We start from the raw sequence: 15,930 nt of genomic DNA, 5'->3' as shown, positions 1-15,930 counted from the left end.
GGCCGGATTTATATACACTGGGCAATCTGATAAAGCCTACTGTTTCAAGTGCAAGCTACGCGTTCATCGTTGGATACCAGAAGATGATCCGATGACCGAACATTTCCGACTCTCTCCTCACTGTAGCTATATCCACATGGTGGACGAGCCCCAAAGTCAACAAGAAAGGTTAGACCAAACAAAAATGCTATAAAACGACATCGGTCGACGCACGCTGGAACATTTGTGATCGACCATCTCAACATGAGTGAGCTACTAGAAAAACACGTGACTTTACTTCTGATGTTGAACCAAGCTAATGCCGGACAAAGAAAAGCTTTGTTGAAACACGCGTCGGGCGACCAGTTTATGGCAGTGATTACTCTGATATTTAACATTCTGAGAGGAAACATACACTTACCGGAAGAGGATAAAATACGACTGTCGCGACACAAGAAGTACATTCGTATCTTGGCCAGCAAGACGATCGGCCGACGCGTCAAACGGGAGTTGTTAATCACGCATCATTCGATTCTACCCATTTGCATAAGATCCTATCGATCCTACCTCTCAACCCTTCACGATGAGCAAGCCGATGATTCTTCTGACAAGGGATACCTACCAGAGACTGATGTCCGAACAGGAAGAAGAACAGAAGAAGAAGAAGAAGAAGATGATGATGATGACACCCAATCCGATAGCGAATCAAAATCATCGGACATCGACACCTCCTCAGACAGCGAATGAAACGGAGGACAACACATCGACAAGGGATGGTCGAGATGAAAACCAACCCGTAAACAACAATGACTTTTTGTTGCGAGTTCCCGATCATCTTCTCAAAAACATTAGTTCTAAAAGAACTATAGGAAAACTAATGTCTCTGTTTCTATTTCTCAAACATAAAATTGTCACTGGTCACTTAACAGTGACGGGTAATCTGGAAATTGTGTTGCCAAACGGAAACGTGTTAAAAGATTCAAACCTCACGAAGCTGATTCGTTATTACACTCTAGACCCTTCTTCCGAGTCAAAAAGACCAACGGGTTACAATGAGTTTCGCAAATTGCTACTCAGTTTAGGTGTACCGAAGAAGCATCTCGTGAGGAGAAATCACCATAGAAACCCAGAAAACAAGCGTGTGAAAAGACTCTACATAAAACGCAAATCTGTGCTTGGCGTGCCCGGAGGAGACTTTAGAAAATTGGAATCTTTGTAAAACTGTTTAGGGTTAAATATCATTGTTTAATCACGTTTGTATTCATGAATCGAATAAATATTCTTGATGCGAATGTATTGCCATTTTGTTTTGTTTTTTAACATATACCAAAACCTGATACAAAACAGTCGATAAAACCTTGTGATATTTGCTGCAAGAGGTTGTGAGTTAAAGGTGATGAACACTTCGATGTGACATGGTGAAATAATAGAAAAAAATATACAATAATTGGTATCAATAAACTCTTGATTTGGTAAAATACAATGTATGTCACTTAGCATGGATTATTTAAATTTTCCCACTCGCAGACGAACTCGCATTAGTATTTTCGTTCAAGATCAAAATGGATGTATTTAATAAATCCCAAATAGTATGTACGGATGTTAATCAGGTGCTATTCGATAACTAAACTACGGAAAGGTACATATGAAAATCATGCACACGTTGCTGAGATGATCTTCCGACTTCTACATCTATTTTGCAAGATATTAGACATAAACATAACAATTAATGAAAATTATTCTTATAACTGCAAAGGAATACGAATATATATACACTAGCTCATACTGTAAGTATGGTCAAGGGTCAAATGCATTCGGGCAGTGTTTGAAGTAAAATGCTCGAATTCCAACTCGTGAAATAGTCGTTCACTGGTTTCTCTAGTAATTACAAATACTCTGAATGAAGCATAATAGACACATACTTGGGAAGACATCCTCTCTCCGAATTTAATTTCTCGTGCAAAACGCTGTATTCTCCCCACCGAATATCATGTTTCCCACTTGATTTTGTTATAACGCAGAGAGGCGAGGTTTCCAGCAATCACCCCTGAAATTAATGCTAGGCGTCTTATAGTGAGGGTAATACGGCCTTTGTTTACTCGGTTGTGCGGCTCCACGTGTGTAGCGACCAGAACTGGGATACGACCAGAACTGGGATAAACACCGTAGAGAATTATATCTGTGGCATGCAACTATGTGTATAATTGACAAACATTTAAAAAGAGCAAAATCATCTGCACTTCTTGTGTTTTGTATTTTTACTCCGTTCTGCAAAGTGCGCCAATGGCAATGCTACTGACTCGATGCCCGACATTTGCAGCTAAATATAGCAGCGTATAAAAGTGGTAATGCAGAACTAAAGCGGAATACAATTTCTTCTTTTTATGCATATTGCTCATGACAAAATGCAATTCCTATAAAAATGGTCGTGTTGCTTATTATCTGTAATTACTGCCCATTGCCATGTTTAATTTCTAACCATGATATCAGTCCCAAATGTATTATTTAATTGTCTATCATATCATAACCTTTGTGAGGTGGTGATATGTTTAATAACAGAGTAAGTTTTCTGTTAAATAGATATCTTGGCCACTTCTGAATACAGTGTTTCCTACAAAATAGCAAAAGCCAAATGAAAATAAAATTATTCTCTAATTTATGTATTTTAAAGTTGTCATGCCACTCATTGGTGGGGATACAAGCGTAATAATTCAAGTTCCTAGGATGTTTGTGTTATGCAATTTTGCAAGAGATATGAGAGTTGAACATATTTCTTCTCATACACAGTAAAACAGCAGGTAAATGTCTAGGAATAAATACTCATGACATTGTACAATAGGCCATGATGTTCACAAAATATATGTGGGAGGGTATGTACATCAATATAATAATATTAATTATTTTGAATATAACTAAGTGTGTCATTAAATATCAAACAATGAATACTCAACATGTCAGAGTTGAAAGGGGTACAGTTAAATTTGTACTGTTCAAGGGATTTCTAAGCAACAACACCTCACAGCCCTCTGGCAACTGATGTGTGTATTTTTGTTTGTATTCTCAAGTCCCAAAGTCATTTTTTGTAAATATTACTATCATTAGCATGTTAGATTTTAGTGGTAACAATTATTAAAAATCACTCCATTTGATTATTGTGTACATGATGATAAAAGCAACTATTTTCTTATATTAATGGTGGAGGTACATGTAACTGCTTCCAGGCATAGCAGATGCAGGATGTGAGAAAGTTTGTGCTTCATCTTAGAAGTCTAACTTAAAAAATAAAAGAAACTAATTACATATAGAAATATTAGAGTAGAAATTGTTGAAAAAGATTTCTCTTGTTAAAAAAAGATTTCTTTAATGTTCCTTTGATTCACCCACCACCCTATTCTTTTTCTCATTGTTTTAAAGGAAAAAATACATATGTAATACCCGGTATGACAAAATCTCCTTCCTGGTCAGTATTAAAATAACTGGGAAACTCATTGAACCATTCCTGGTAGGTTATTGACATGAAAATGTTGAAGCTTTCATAACCGTTTTGCCAGCAAAATGTCCTCATATTTCTGGGGAGACGATATGGAATCTAAATGATATTATTTAATATGATTGAAATATTTAGAAAGGTTTCAAAATTACCAACTTAAGACAGATAACATATATTTAATAAATCCATTACTAATAGAGAACTGAACTTGTTATCTCATGCTCTGTCACCATTGACATTAAAATTTGCAAGACAAAGCAACAGTAAGAGTTATCCTCCCTTTACAACTTGATCAAAATGGTCGTCTGGTCCTTGCTGTTGAAGGCCAAGTGGCTGAAGTTTCTAAGATAATATTTCTTTGAGAGACGAGAATGTGTAGGTAAGTCATTATACCTTTACTTTTTACCTTTTTTCTGTGGTTTCTATCTAGGCAGGTACAGACCTAGCACAATGTCATGCATTGTGCAGTCAGTCCCTCCATGATGATCAGTTAGCCTATTACAGGTGTGAAGGGGACGAAGCTTTTTTTTAAACTATGTAGTTTCATATGCACAGCTTATTGTCAAAGTACATGTTTCTCAAATGTTTGTAAATGTGAATGACAATGTTCAGAAAACAAAACTCTCAAGATTCCTTTCATTCTTGAAAGCATAACATTTATGCCACTTCTGGTTGAGGGGATGTGAGTAATAATATAGTCAACAATCTCTTAACATTAGCAATATTGACCCATAGCATTCAGATTCTCCTCACAGGTTTGAAATGTTATTTACTATCATCAGCCAAGAAGAAATCTTAAGATTTCATTAATAGTAGATTTTAAAGGTGTTATCCCATTTCTGGTCAAGGTTATATGAATAATGATATAGTAAAAAAATATTTTAAAATTAGAAATCTTGACTCAAAGTGTTGAGGCTTTGTTCACAGGTTTGAAATGTTATTTACTGTCATCAGCCAAGAAGAAATCTTAAGATTTCATTAATTGTAGATTTTAAAGGTGTTATCCCATTTCTGGTCAAGGTTATATGAATAATAATAACATAGTAAAAAAATCTCTTAAAATTAGAAATCTTGACTCAAAGTGTTGAGGCTTTACTCACAGGTTTGAAATGTTATTTACTATCATCAGCCAAGAAGAAATCTTAAGATTTCCTTAATTGTAGATTTTAAAGGTGTTATCCCATTTCTGGTCAAGGGCAGATGAGTGATGATATAGTAAAAAATCTCTTAAAATTAGAGGGGGCACAGGTGGCCGTGTCGTCTAAGGCGCCGCGATTCACTGTGCAGAGTTGCGTCCCTTTGATCCGCCAGCAACCTATGATGGTTGGTTCAAATCCCAGTTCACCCCAATAATGCTTCTAGGTTTGTCAGCACCATCACTTCGTTCGGGCTTTCCTCCCACATTAAGCTGACACACCGTGATATAACTGGAATAATGTTAAAAGCGGTGTTAAACCCAACTCACTTAAAAATTAGAAATATTGACCCATTGCATTCAGATTCTGCTCACAAGCTAGAAATGTGCTTTGCTATCAGCAGCCAAGAGAAAATCTTAAGATTTCATTAATTGTAGATTTTAAAGGCGTTATCCCATTTCTGGTCAAGGTTATATGAATAATAATATGGTAGAAAATCTCTTAGAATTAGAAATATTGACCCATTGCATTCAGATTCTGCTCACAAGTTTCAAATGTTATTTACTATCAGTAGTCATGAAGAAATCCTCAGATTCCGTTAACTGAAGATTTTATAGGTGTTATCTCATTTCTGGTCTAGGGGATATGAGTAATAAAATAGCAAAAAATCTTTTAAAATTAAACATATTGATCAATAGCATTCAGATTCTGCTCACAAGTTAGAAATGTGATTTACCATCAGTAGCCAAAAGAAAATCTTAAGATTGCCTTAATTGTAGAGTTTAAAGGTGTTATCCCATTTTTGGTCAAGGCAAGATAAGTAAGGATATAGTCAAAAATCTCTTAAAATAAGAAATATTGACCCAAAGCACTCAAATTCTGCTCACATGTTTGAAATATGATTTACTATCATCAGCCAAAAGAAAATCTTAAGATTCTATTATTTGTCGAGTTTGTAGGTTTTATCCCATTTCCGGTCAAGGTGATATGAGTATTAATATAGTAGAAAATCTCTTAAAATTAGAAATATTGTCCTATTACATTAAGATTCAGTCCACAAGTGTGAAATATTATTTACTATCATCAACCGAGAAGAAATCTTAAGATTCCATTAATTGTAGATTTTAAAGGCATTATCCCATTTCTGTCGAGGTGATATGAGTCATAATATAGTCAAAAATCTCTTAAAATTAGAAATACTGACCCATTACATTTAGACCTTTGTTCATAGGTTTGAAATGTTATTTACTATCATCAACCGACAAGAAATTAGAAATCTTGACTCAAAGTATTCAGGCTTTGCTCACGGGCTAGAAATGTTATTTACTATCATCGGCCAAGAAGAAATCTTAAGATTCCATTATTTGTCGAGTTTATAGACTTTATCCCATTTCTGGCTGAGGGGTAGATGAGTAATGATATAGTCAAAAATCTCTTAAAATTAGAAATAATGACCCATTACATTTAGACCTTTGTTCATAGGTTTGAAATGTTATTTACTATCATCAACCAACAAGAAATCTTAAGATTCCATTAATTGTAGATTTTAAAGGCATTATCCCACTTCTGGTCAAGGTGATATGAGTCATAAAATAGTCAAAAATCTCTTAAAATTAGAAACACTGACCCATTACATTAAGATTGTGTCCACAAGTGTGAAATATTATTTACTATCATCAACCGAGGAGAATTCTTAAGATTCCATGAATTGTAGATTTTAAAGGCATTATCCCACTTCTGGTCAAGGTGATATGAGTCATAATATAGTCAAACATCTCTTAAAATTAGAAATATTGACCCATTACATTTAGACCTTTGTTCATAGGTTTGAAATATTATTTACTATCATCAACCGACAAGAAATCTTAAGATTCCATTAATTGTAGATTTTAAAGGCATTATCCCACTTCTGGTCAAGGTGATATGAGTCATAATATAGTCAAAAATCTCTTAAAATTAGTATTATTGACCCATTACATTAAGATTCTGTTCACAAGTGTGAAATATTATTTACTATCATCAACCGACAAGAAATCTTACGATTCCATTAATTGTAGATTTTAAAGGCATTATCCCATTTCTGGTCAAGGTGATATGAGTCATAAAATAGTCAAAAATCTCTTAAAATTAGAAATATTGTCCTATTACATTAAGATTCAGTCCACAAGTGTGAAATATTATTTACTATCATCAACCGAGAAGAAAGCTTTAGATTCTATTAATTGTAGATTTTAAAGGCATTATCCCATTTCTGGTCAATGTGATATGAGTATTAATATAGTAGAAAATCTCTTAAAATTAGAAATATTGTCCTATTACATTAAGATTCTGTCCACAAGTGTGAAATATTATTTACTATCATCAACCAACAAGAAATCTTAAGATTCCATTAATTGTAGATTTTAAAGGCATTATCCCACTTCTGGTCAAGGTGATATGAGTCAGAAAATAGTCAAAAATCTCTTAAAATTAGAAATATTGTCCTATTACATTAAGATTCTGCTCACAAGTGTGAAATATTATTTACTATCATCAACCGACAAGAAATTAGAAATCTTGACTCAAAGTATTCAGGCTTTGCTCACGGGCTAGAAATGTTATTTACTATCATCGGCCAAGAAGAAATCTTAAGATTCCATTATTTGTCGAGTTTATAGACTTTATCCCATTTCTGGCTGAGGGGAGATGAGTAATGATATTGTAAAAAATCTCTTAAACTTAGAAATATTAACCCATAGCATTCAGAATCTGCTCTCAAGCTAGAAATGTGATTTACTATCCGCAGCCAAAAGAAAATCTTCAGATTCCGTTAACTGTAGATTTTATAGGTGTTATCCCATTTCTGGTCGAGGGGATATGAGTAATAAAATAGCAAAAAATCTCTTAAAATTAGAAATATTGACCCACAGCACTCAGGTTCTGCTCACAAGTTTGAAATGTGATTTACTATCATCAGCCAAGAAGAAATCTTAACATTCCATTTAGTGTAGATTGTATGATGATATTGTGTATAAAATGTCCTAGGTTGATTATGACCTGTGAACATCTGTATAGATTGATGTATTACCACCTTCCATGGATATGTGTATTTGTCTATTTCTAGACTTGCTAAAGCCAAACTGGGGAAAGAGGAAATTGATAGTTTATACTGAAGGGTTCATTGGTCTGTTGAGGACTCAAACAACTGAATACAGGCGAGCTACTGCTAGCACTGACCTGACACACTAGCCATAAACATGTCACAAGATGATTCCCTAATTACTACTGACTAGTTGTCTGTTCAGATCTCTTACTGCTCAAGAGATTGTTGATACTTGAATTCCAAGGAGGAACTATCTCTATGAAGGGTGTGAGAACCTCAGTGTAAATTTAAGCAAGGTCATTCGCTCATATTGTTAATGTTGTAGCAGAAAAAAATAATTTTACTTTACTGGAATTATTTGAATTATACCTTGCTTCAAACCATCCATTCTGTCATTAGCCTTAGATATGTACAAACCCATGTAATCCTGTGACACATTAAAAGCTGCTTCTTCAGCTCTCATTCTGTTTGATAAGATATTGATATGTTGTCGTATTATGTTCACGTCGCTGTCAGGGCGGCACCAAATAAATTGTGTGAGAATTCACCAATAAAAGGTAGCAATCCTCTCTTGGAGCGAGTTTGAGAACCAACAATTTGACCTTGAAGAATAATGTTTCTGATCAAAGTAACCCCTCCTAACATGTCTTTGAAAGTGTCATCATGTACGCGATAAGTAATATTCAATATATATTTTCATCACAGGACATATGATTCGCCTGAAGACTAATTCTTACTAATACTTTGTGAACTCCTGAAGCAAAGACAAAAAGAAACTATTCTGCCTGACATAGATTATCAATATGTACATTTTACCTCAACATTCAAGTAGATCTCTACATTAACTATGGTAATAAGCAGTACTTCTTTGTTCTCATTTCATTTGCCAGGTACTATACTCAACAACAAAAGTTCCTGTGACACCAATATTTTAGTGTATTTTTCAAACAAGTGAAGTTTGGTTTTCAATATTGTAGTACATGTATGGAATCTAGTCACAAAAACGCAACTGCTACAGAAAAGCATGCATACGATGCAAAAGTTGACTTTTATGCAAGCCCCATGCATTTCACTACCCAAGAATGGGTATAAAAACATGTGTGTTAACTGGATTCTATGTGCATTGTTTAGCATCGTGCTGACAACAACCACTCAGAAAAACAGCAAATTTACGCAATTATTCCACATTACGAAATGCCACGCTTGTCCGAAAATGAGCGCCTGTGAGCAATTTGGTGTTTATGGCAACATTGGCAACAGACGAATGCAGTCAGAGACCATCCTCGCAGTGGCAGGCCATGCGTAACCAATAATCGACAAGACAACTGGATTTGAACAATACACCTACGAAATCGATTTCAGCCAGCAACAGTGACTGCAAGAAGCATCCCTGGCCTTTGACAAATATCTTCACAAACCGTACCTCACCACCTCAGATGTGCAGGGATTGTCGCCAGAAGACCCACCAGAAGTCCCATTTTGACAGGAAACCACCGTCAAGCATGTCTACACTGGTGTAGACAGCGTCTACGCTGGACGGCCATGCAGTGGGGACAAGTTCTATTCACTGACGAGTCTCGTTTTCACCTCAGCCAAAGCGATGGACGGATTCGTGTACCTACGTCAAGGTGAATGTTACTTCAATCGTTGTGTTATGGAAGAAGATTGGTTCGGGGGCGGCAGCATTATGGTATGGGGTGGGATTACAGCAAGACAGAGGACCTGTTTGATAGTGGCATTACCTTTCAACATGACAATGCCCGGTCTCATATTGTTCGACTTGTTCAGGATTCTCTTCAACAAACCAACGTAATTGTCATCCCCTGGCCGGCTCACTCCCCTGATCTCTCACCAATCGAGCACATATGGGATGAGATGGATCGGCGCCTTTGACGTCAACCACTTCAAACATGCTCCAGCAGATATGGACAGATATCCCACATGACTTTGTGCGACGCCTGGTATATTCCATGAGACGAAGGCGTGTTGCTTGCATTGCAGCCAGAGGTGGACACACACACTATTGATTTGTAAATTGACATTTTGGCATGTTCATGTTTTTTATGAAATCACGCTTTTTCTGAAGTCAATCAATCAATCTTTATTGTATGAAAGGCCATTGGCCCATATACACATTCAGATAAACAATATCATTTACAGCTGTACAGCGCATTATATAATTATTGGATAACTAATATGATGCTTGACATGTAATAGAAGTATTGTAATAACAGTGGTAATAACCACAGTGACAGCAGTAGTAGTATGAAATACAAAAGGAATACAAAAGGAATGGAATGGAAATATGAAGTTTTACGTCGCAAAAGCTTTCAGCCATAGCATGACGTTCAATACAAAAGGATCTATCAGTAATATACTCATCATGTCATGACAATTTGACAATTTAAATGTATATGCATTTCTAGTAGAAACAAACCGACAAAAATGAAATGTAGATACTCCTGATCTAGATGCGAAAGTTTCAAAACAACTAATTATTTCTGGACATATCGGATTTACTAAGTAATTTACTACGCACTCATAGACTTGGATAGATGTATTGTAATATCTTAGTTAATTTTTGACTAGGGATACCATTAAAAGATAATATTTTGTTCATGGAATAGTGGTTCTTAGTGATATCAGGCATATATTTCAATCTTAGGTTGTCGTAAATTGGACATATAAACAAAAAGTGTAATTCGTTTTCAAAATGGTTTTCGCACAATGGACAAAAACGCATATCCTTAGGAATAGAGGAGAAGCGACCCCTGTTGCACATCAAATCATTTAACCCTAGCCTGAGTTTAATAAATGTGTCTTTAATTTTTCTCTCTGTTATAGTATGCAGGTAAACCTCTTGTGTTAGACAATATTTAAAGGTTTTTTAGACGTCGTAGCGTGTACTGTTATCTAGTGACGACCTCCAGTTTTGAGTAAACATATCAATTGCTACCTGCTTAAAAGAGCTAAGAAAATACATTTTGTCTCCAACGCTTTGATTTAGCCAAACATATCCAAATCCGTGAGAGAAGAGTAAATGCTTAATGTTTGATGCCCAGGTTACGTAAGCAACACTATCACGATAGACAAGCATTTCGTAGCATTTTCTTGGGATTCGTTCCCGCGACATCTCTGTTATTTTGAGCCAGTATCTGAGTAAACGTAAATATGAACAAATATATAACGGGTATCTACCACATTCGCCATAGACCATATGACTTGGAGCTGATTCAGAAACATTTAGTATGACAAATTAAACCATTTGAACATTTACAGGAGTCTTTTATCTGTTGCAAACAGCAATTGTTTCAGATTTGGTAAAAAACATAACTTTGCATTAAATCTTATTTAATGTCACAGGAACTTTTGTTGTTCAGTATATATTATTACTTATGTGGCCTCGACCAGAAAAAGGGAGAACACCTGTAAAATCTACAGTTAATGGAATCTTTAGATTTTCTTTCAGCTGATGATAGTAAATAACATTTCAAACTTGTGGACAGAATCTGAATGTAATGGGTCAATATTTCTAATTTTATGAGATTTTATACTGTATTATCATATAATGGGTAGGTTTCTCAGCAGAATAAAGCCAATGGATAAAAACGATATCCGTTGGGGTCATATTCGGATAGAGATGCAAATATCAAAGGTCAAGTTGGGACTACTTTCACTGTTTATAAACAAACATGGCATCGCCCTTGTCATTCAGCGATCAGAATCTGGAGAAATATCAATTACTATGTATTTAACAAGCCAAGGCTCGCTAAATACAATGTTTATTCCTAATACAGGATATTTACCATCCCCAAACACACTCGCGTGATAACCTCTATTTATCACTCATATCACCTCAACCATAAGTGGGGGCGGTCGGGTAGCCTAGTGGTTAAAACATTGGCTTGTGACGCCGCAGACCTGGGTTGATTCCCAATATGGGTACAATGAGTGAAGCCCATTTCTGGTGTCCCCCAGTGATATTGCTGGAATATTGGTAAGCAGCATAAAACCATAGTCACTTCCTCGCTCAACCATAAATGGAATAAAACCTTTAAAATCTACAGTTAATGGAATCTTAAGATTTGTTCTCGGCTGAAGATAATAAATAACATTTCAAACTTGTGAGTAGAATGTGAATGCAATGGGTTAATACTGTTAATTTTACAAGATTTTTGACTATATTAAGACTCATATTGCCTCGACCATAAATGGAATAATGCCATTGAAATCTACAATTAATGGAATCTTAAGATTTCTGGTTGGCTGCAGAAAGTAAATAACATTTCACACTTGTGAGCAGAATGTGAATGCAATGGGTCAATATTTCTAATTTTAAGAGATTTTTGACTTTTTTATGACTCATATCACCTTGACCAGAAGTGGGATAATGCCTTTAAAATCTACAGTTAATGGAATCTTAAGATTTCTTCTAGGTTGATGATAGTAAATAACATTTCACACTTGTGGACAGAATCTTAATGTAATGGGTCAATATTTCTAATTTTAAGAGATTTTTTACTATATTATAACTTGTATCAACTTGACAGACGTGGGATAATGCCTTTAAAATCTACACTTAATGGAATCTTTAAATTTCTTGTCGGTTGATGATAATAAATAATATTTCACACTTGTGGACAGAATCTTAATGCAATGGGTCAATATTTCTAATTTTAAGAGATTTTTGACTATTTTATGACTCATATCACCTTGACCAGAAGTGGGATAATGCCTTTAAAATCTACAATTAATGGAATCTTAAGATTTCTTGTCGGTTGAGGATAGTAAATAACATTTCAAACCTATGAACAAAGGTCTTAATGTAATGGGTCAATATTTCTAATTTTAAGAGATTTTTTACTATATTATAACTTGTATCAACGTGACAGATGTGGGATAATGCCTTTAAAATCTACAAGTAATGGAATCTTAAGATTTCTTCTCGGTTGATGATAGTAAATAGTATTTCACACTTGTGGACAGAATCTAAATGTAATGGGTCAATATTTCTAATTTTAAGAGATTTTTGACTATTTTATGACTCATATCACCTTGACCAGAAGTGGGATAATGCCTTTAAAATCTACAATTAATGGAATCTTAAGATTTCTTGTCGGTTGATGATAGTAAATAATATTTCACACATGTGGACAGAATCTTAATGTAATAGGACAATATTTCTAATTATAAGAGATTTTTTACTATATCATGACTCATATCACCTTGACCAGAAGTGGGATAATGCCTTTAAAATCTACAATTAATGGAATCTTAAGATTTCTTGTTGGTTGATGATAGTAAATAATATTTTGCTCTTGTGGACAGAATTTTAATGTAATGGGTCAATATTTCTAATTTTAAGAGATTTTTTACTATATTATAACTTGTATCAACTTGACAGACGTGGGATAATGCCTTTAAAATCTACAATTAATGGAATCTTAAGATTTCTTGTCGGTTGATGATAGTAAATAATATTTTGCTCTTGTGGACAGAATCTTAATGTAATGGGTCAATATTTCTAATTTTAAGAGATTTTTGACTATTTTATGACTCATATCACCTTGACCAGAAGTGGGATAATGCCTTTAAAATCTACAATTAATGGAATCTTAAGATTTCTTGTCGGTTGATGATAGTAAATAATATTTCACACTTATGAGCAGAATCTTAATGTAATGGGTCAATATTTCTAATTTTAAGAGATTTTTGACTATATTATAACTTGTATCAACGTGACAGATGTTGGATAATGCCTTAAAAATCTACAGGTAATGGAATCTTAAGATTTCTTGTCGGTTGATGATAGTAAATAGTATTTCACACTTGTGGACAGAATCTAAATGTAATGGGTCAATATTTCTAATTTTAAGAGATTTTTGACTATATTTTGACTCATATCACCTTGACCAGAAGTGGGATAATGCCTTTAAAATCTACAATTAATGGAATCTTAAGATTTCTTGTCGGTTGATGATAGTAAATAATATTTCAGACCTATGAACAAAATTCTAAATGTAATGGGTCAATATTTCTAATTTTAAGAGATTTTTGACTATATCATGACTCGTATCACCTTGACCAGAAATGGGATAATGCCTTTAAAATCTACAATTAATGGAATCTTAAGATTTCTTCTCAGTTGATGATATTAAATAACATTTCACACTTGTGGACAGAATCTTAATGTAATGGGTCAATATTTCTAATTTTAAGAGATTTTTGACTATATTATAACTTGTATCAACGTGACAGATGTGGGATAATGCCTTTAAAATCTACAAGTAATGGAATCTTAAGATTTCTTCTCAGTTGATGATAGTAAATAGTATTTCACACTTGTGGACAGAATCTAAATGTAATGGGTCAATATTTCTAATTTTAAGAGATTTTTGACTATTTTATGACTCATATCACCTTAACCAGAAGTGGGATAATGCCTTTAAAATCTACAATTAATGGAATCTTAAGATTTCTTGTTGGTTGATGATAGTAAATAATATTTTGCTCTTGTGGACAGAATCTTAATGTAATGGGTCAATATTTCTAATTTTAAGAGATTTTTGACTATATTATAACTTGTATCAACGTGACAGATGTGGGATAATGCCTTTAAAATCTACAAGTAATGGAATCTTAAGATTTCTTGTCGGTTGATGATAGTAAATAGTATTTCACACTTGTGGACAGAATCTTAATGTAATGGGTCAATATTTCTAATTTTAAGAGATTTTTGACTATTTTATGACTCATATCACCTTGACCAGAAGTGGGATAATGCCTTTAAAATCTACAGGTAATGGAATCTTAAGATTTCTTGTTGGTTGATGATAGTAAATAATATTTCACACTTGTGGACAGAATCTTAATGTAATAGGACAATATTTCTAATTATAAGAGATTTTTTACTATATCATGACTCATATCACCTTGACCAGAAGTGGGATAATGCCTTTAAAATCTACAATTAATGGAATCTTAAGATTTCTTGTCGGTTGATGATAGTAAATAATATTTTGCTCTTGTGGACAGAATCTTAATGTAATGGGTCAATATTTCTAATTTTAAGAGATTTTTTACTATATTATAACTTGTATCAACTTGACAGACGTGGGATAATGCCTTTAAAATCTACAATTAATGGAATCTTAAGATTTCTCGTCGGTTGATGATAGTAAATAATATTTCACACTTGTGGACAGAATCTTAATGTAATGGGTCAATATTTCTAATTTTAAGAGATTTTTGACTATTTTATGACTCATATCACCTTGACCAGAAGTGGGATAATGCCTTTAAAATCTACAATTAATGGAATCTTAAGATTTCTTGTCGGTTGATGATAGTAAATAATATTTCACACTTATGAGCAGAATCTTAATGTAATGGGTCAATATTTCTAATTTTAAGAGATTTTTGACTATATTATAACTTGTATCAACGTGACAGATGTTGGATAATGCCTTAAAAATCTACAGGTAATGGAATCTTAAGATTTCTTGTCGGTTGATGATAGTAAATAGTATTTCACACTTGTGGACAGAATCTAAATGTAATGGGTCAATATTTCTAATTTTAAGAGATTTTTGACTATATTTTGACTCATATCACCTTGACCAGAAGTGGGATAATGCCTTTAAAATCTACAATTAATGGAATCTTAAGATTTCTTGTCGGTTGATGATAGTAAATAATATTTCAGACCTATGAACAAAATTCTAAATGTAATGGGTCAATATTTCTAATTTTAAGAGATTTTTGACTATATCATGACTCGTATCACCTTGACCAGAAATGGGATAATGCCTTTAAAATCTACAATTAATGGAATCTTAAGATTTCTTCTCAGTTGATGATATTAAATAACATTTCACACTTGTGGACAGAATCTTAATGTAATAGGACAATATTTCTAATTTTAAGAGATTTTTGACTATTTTATGACTCATATCACCTTGACCAGAAGTGGGATAATGCCTTTAAAATCTACATTTAATGGAATCTTAAGATTTCTTGTTGGTTGATGATAGTAAATAATATTTCACTCTTGTGGACTGAATCTTAATGTAATAGGACAATATTTCTAATTATAAGAGATTTTTTACTATATCATGATTCATATCACCTTGACCAGAAGTGGGATAATGCCTTTAAAATCTACAATTAATGGAATCTTAAGATTTCTTGTTGGTTGATGATAGTAAATAATATTTCACACTTGTGGACAGAATCTTAATGTA

Source organism: Haliotis cracherodii, unplaced genomic scaffold (assembly GCF_022045235.1).
Source record: "Haliotis cracherodii isolate W230 unplaced genomic scaffold, xgHalCrac1.p SCAF_12, whole genome shotgun sequence".
NCBI classification, from domain to species: domain Eukaryota; kingdom Metazoa; phylum Mollusca; class Gastropoda; order Lepetellida; family Haliotidae; genus Haliotis; species Haliotis cracherodii.
Note: the sequence above shows the minus strand (reverse complement) of the source record.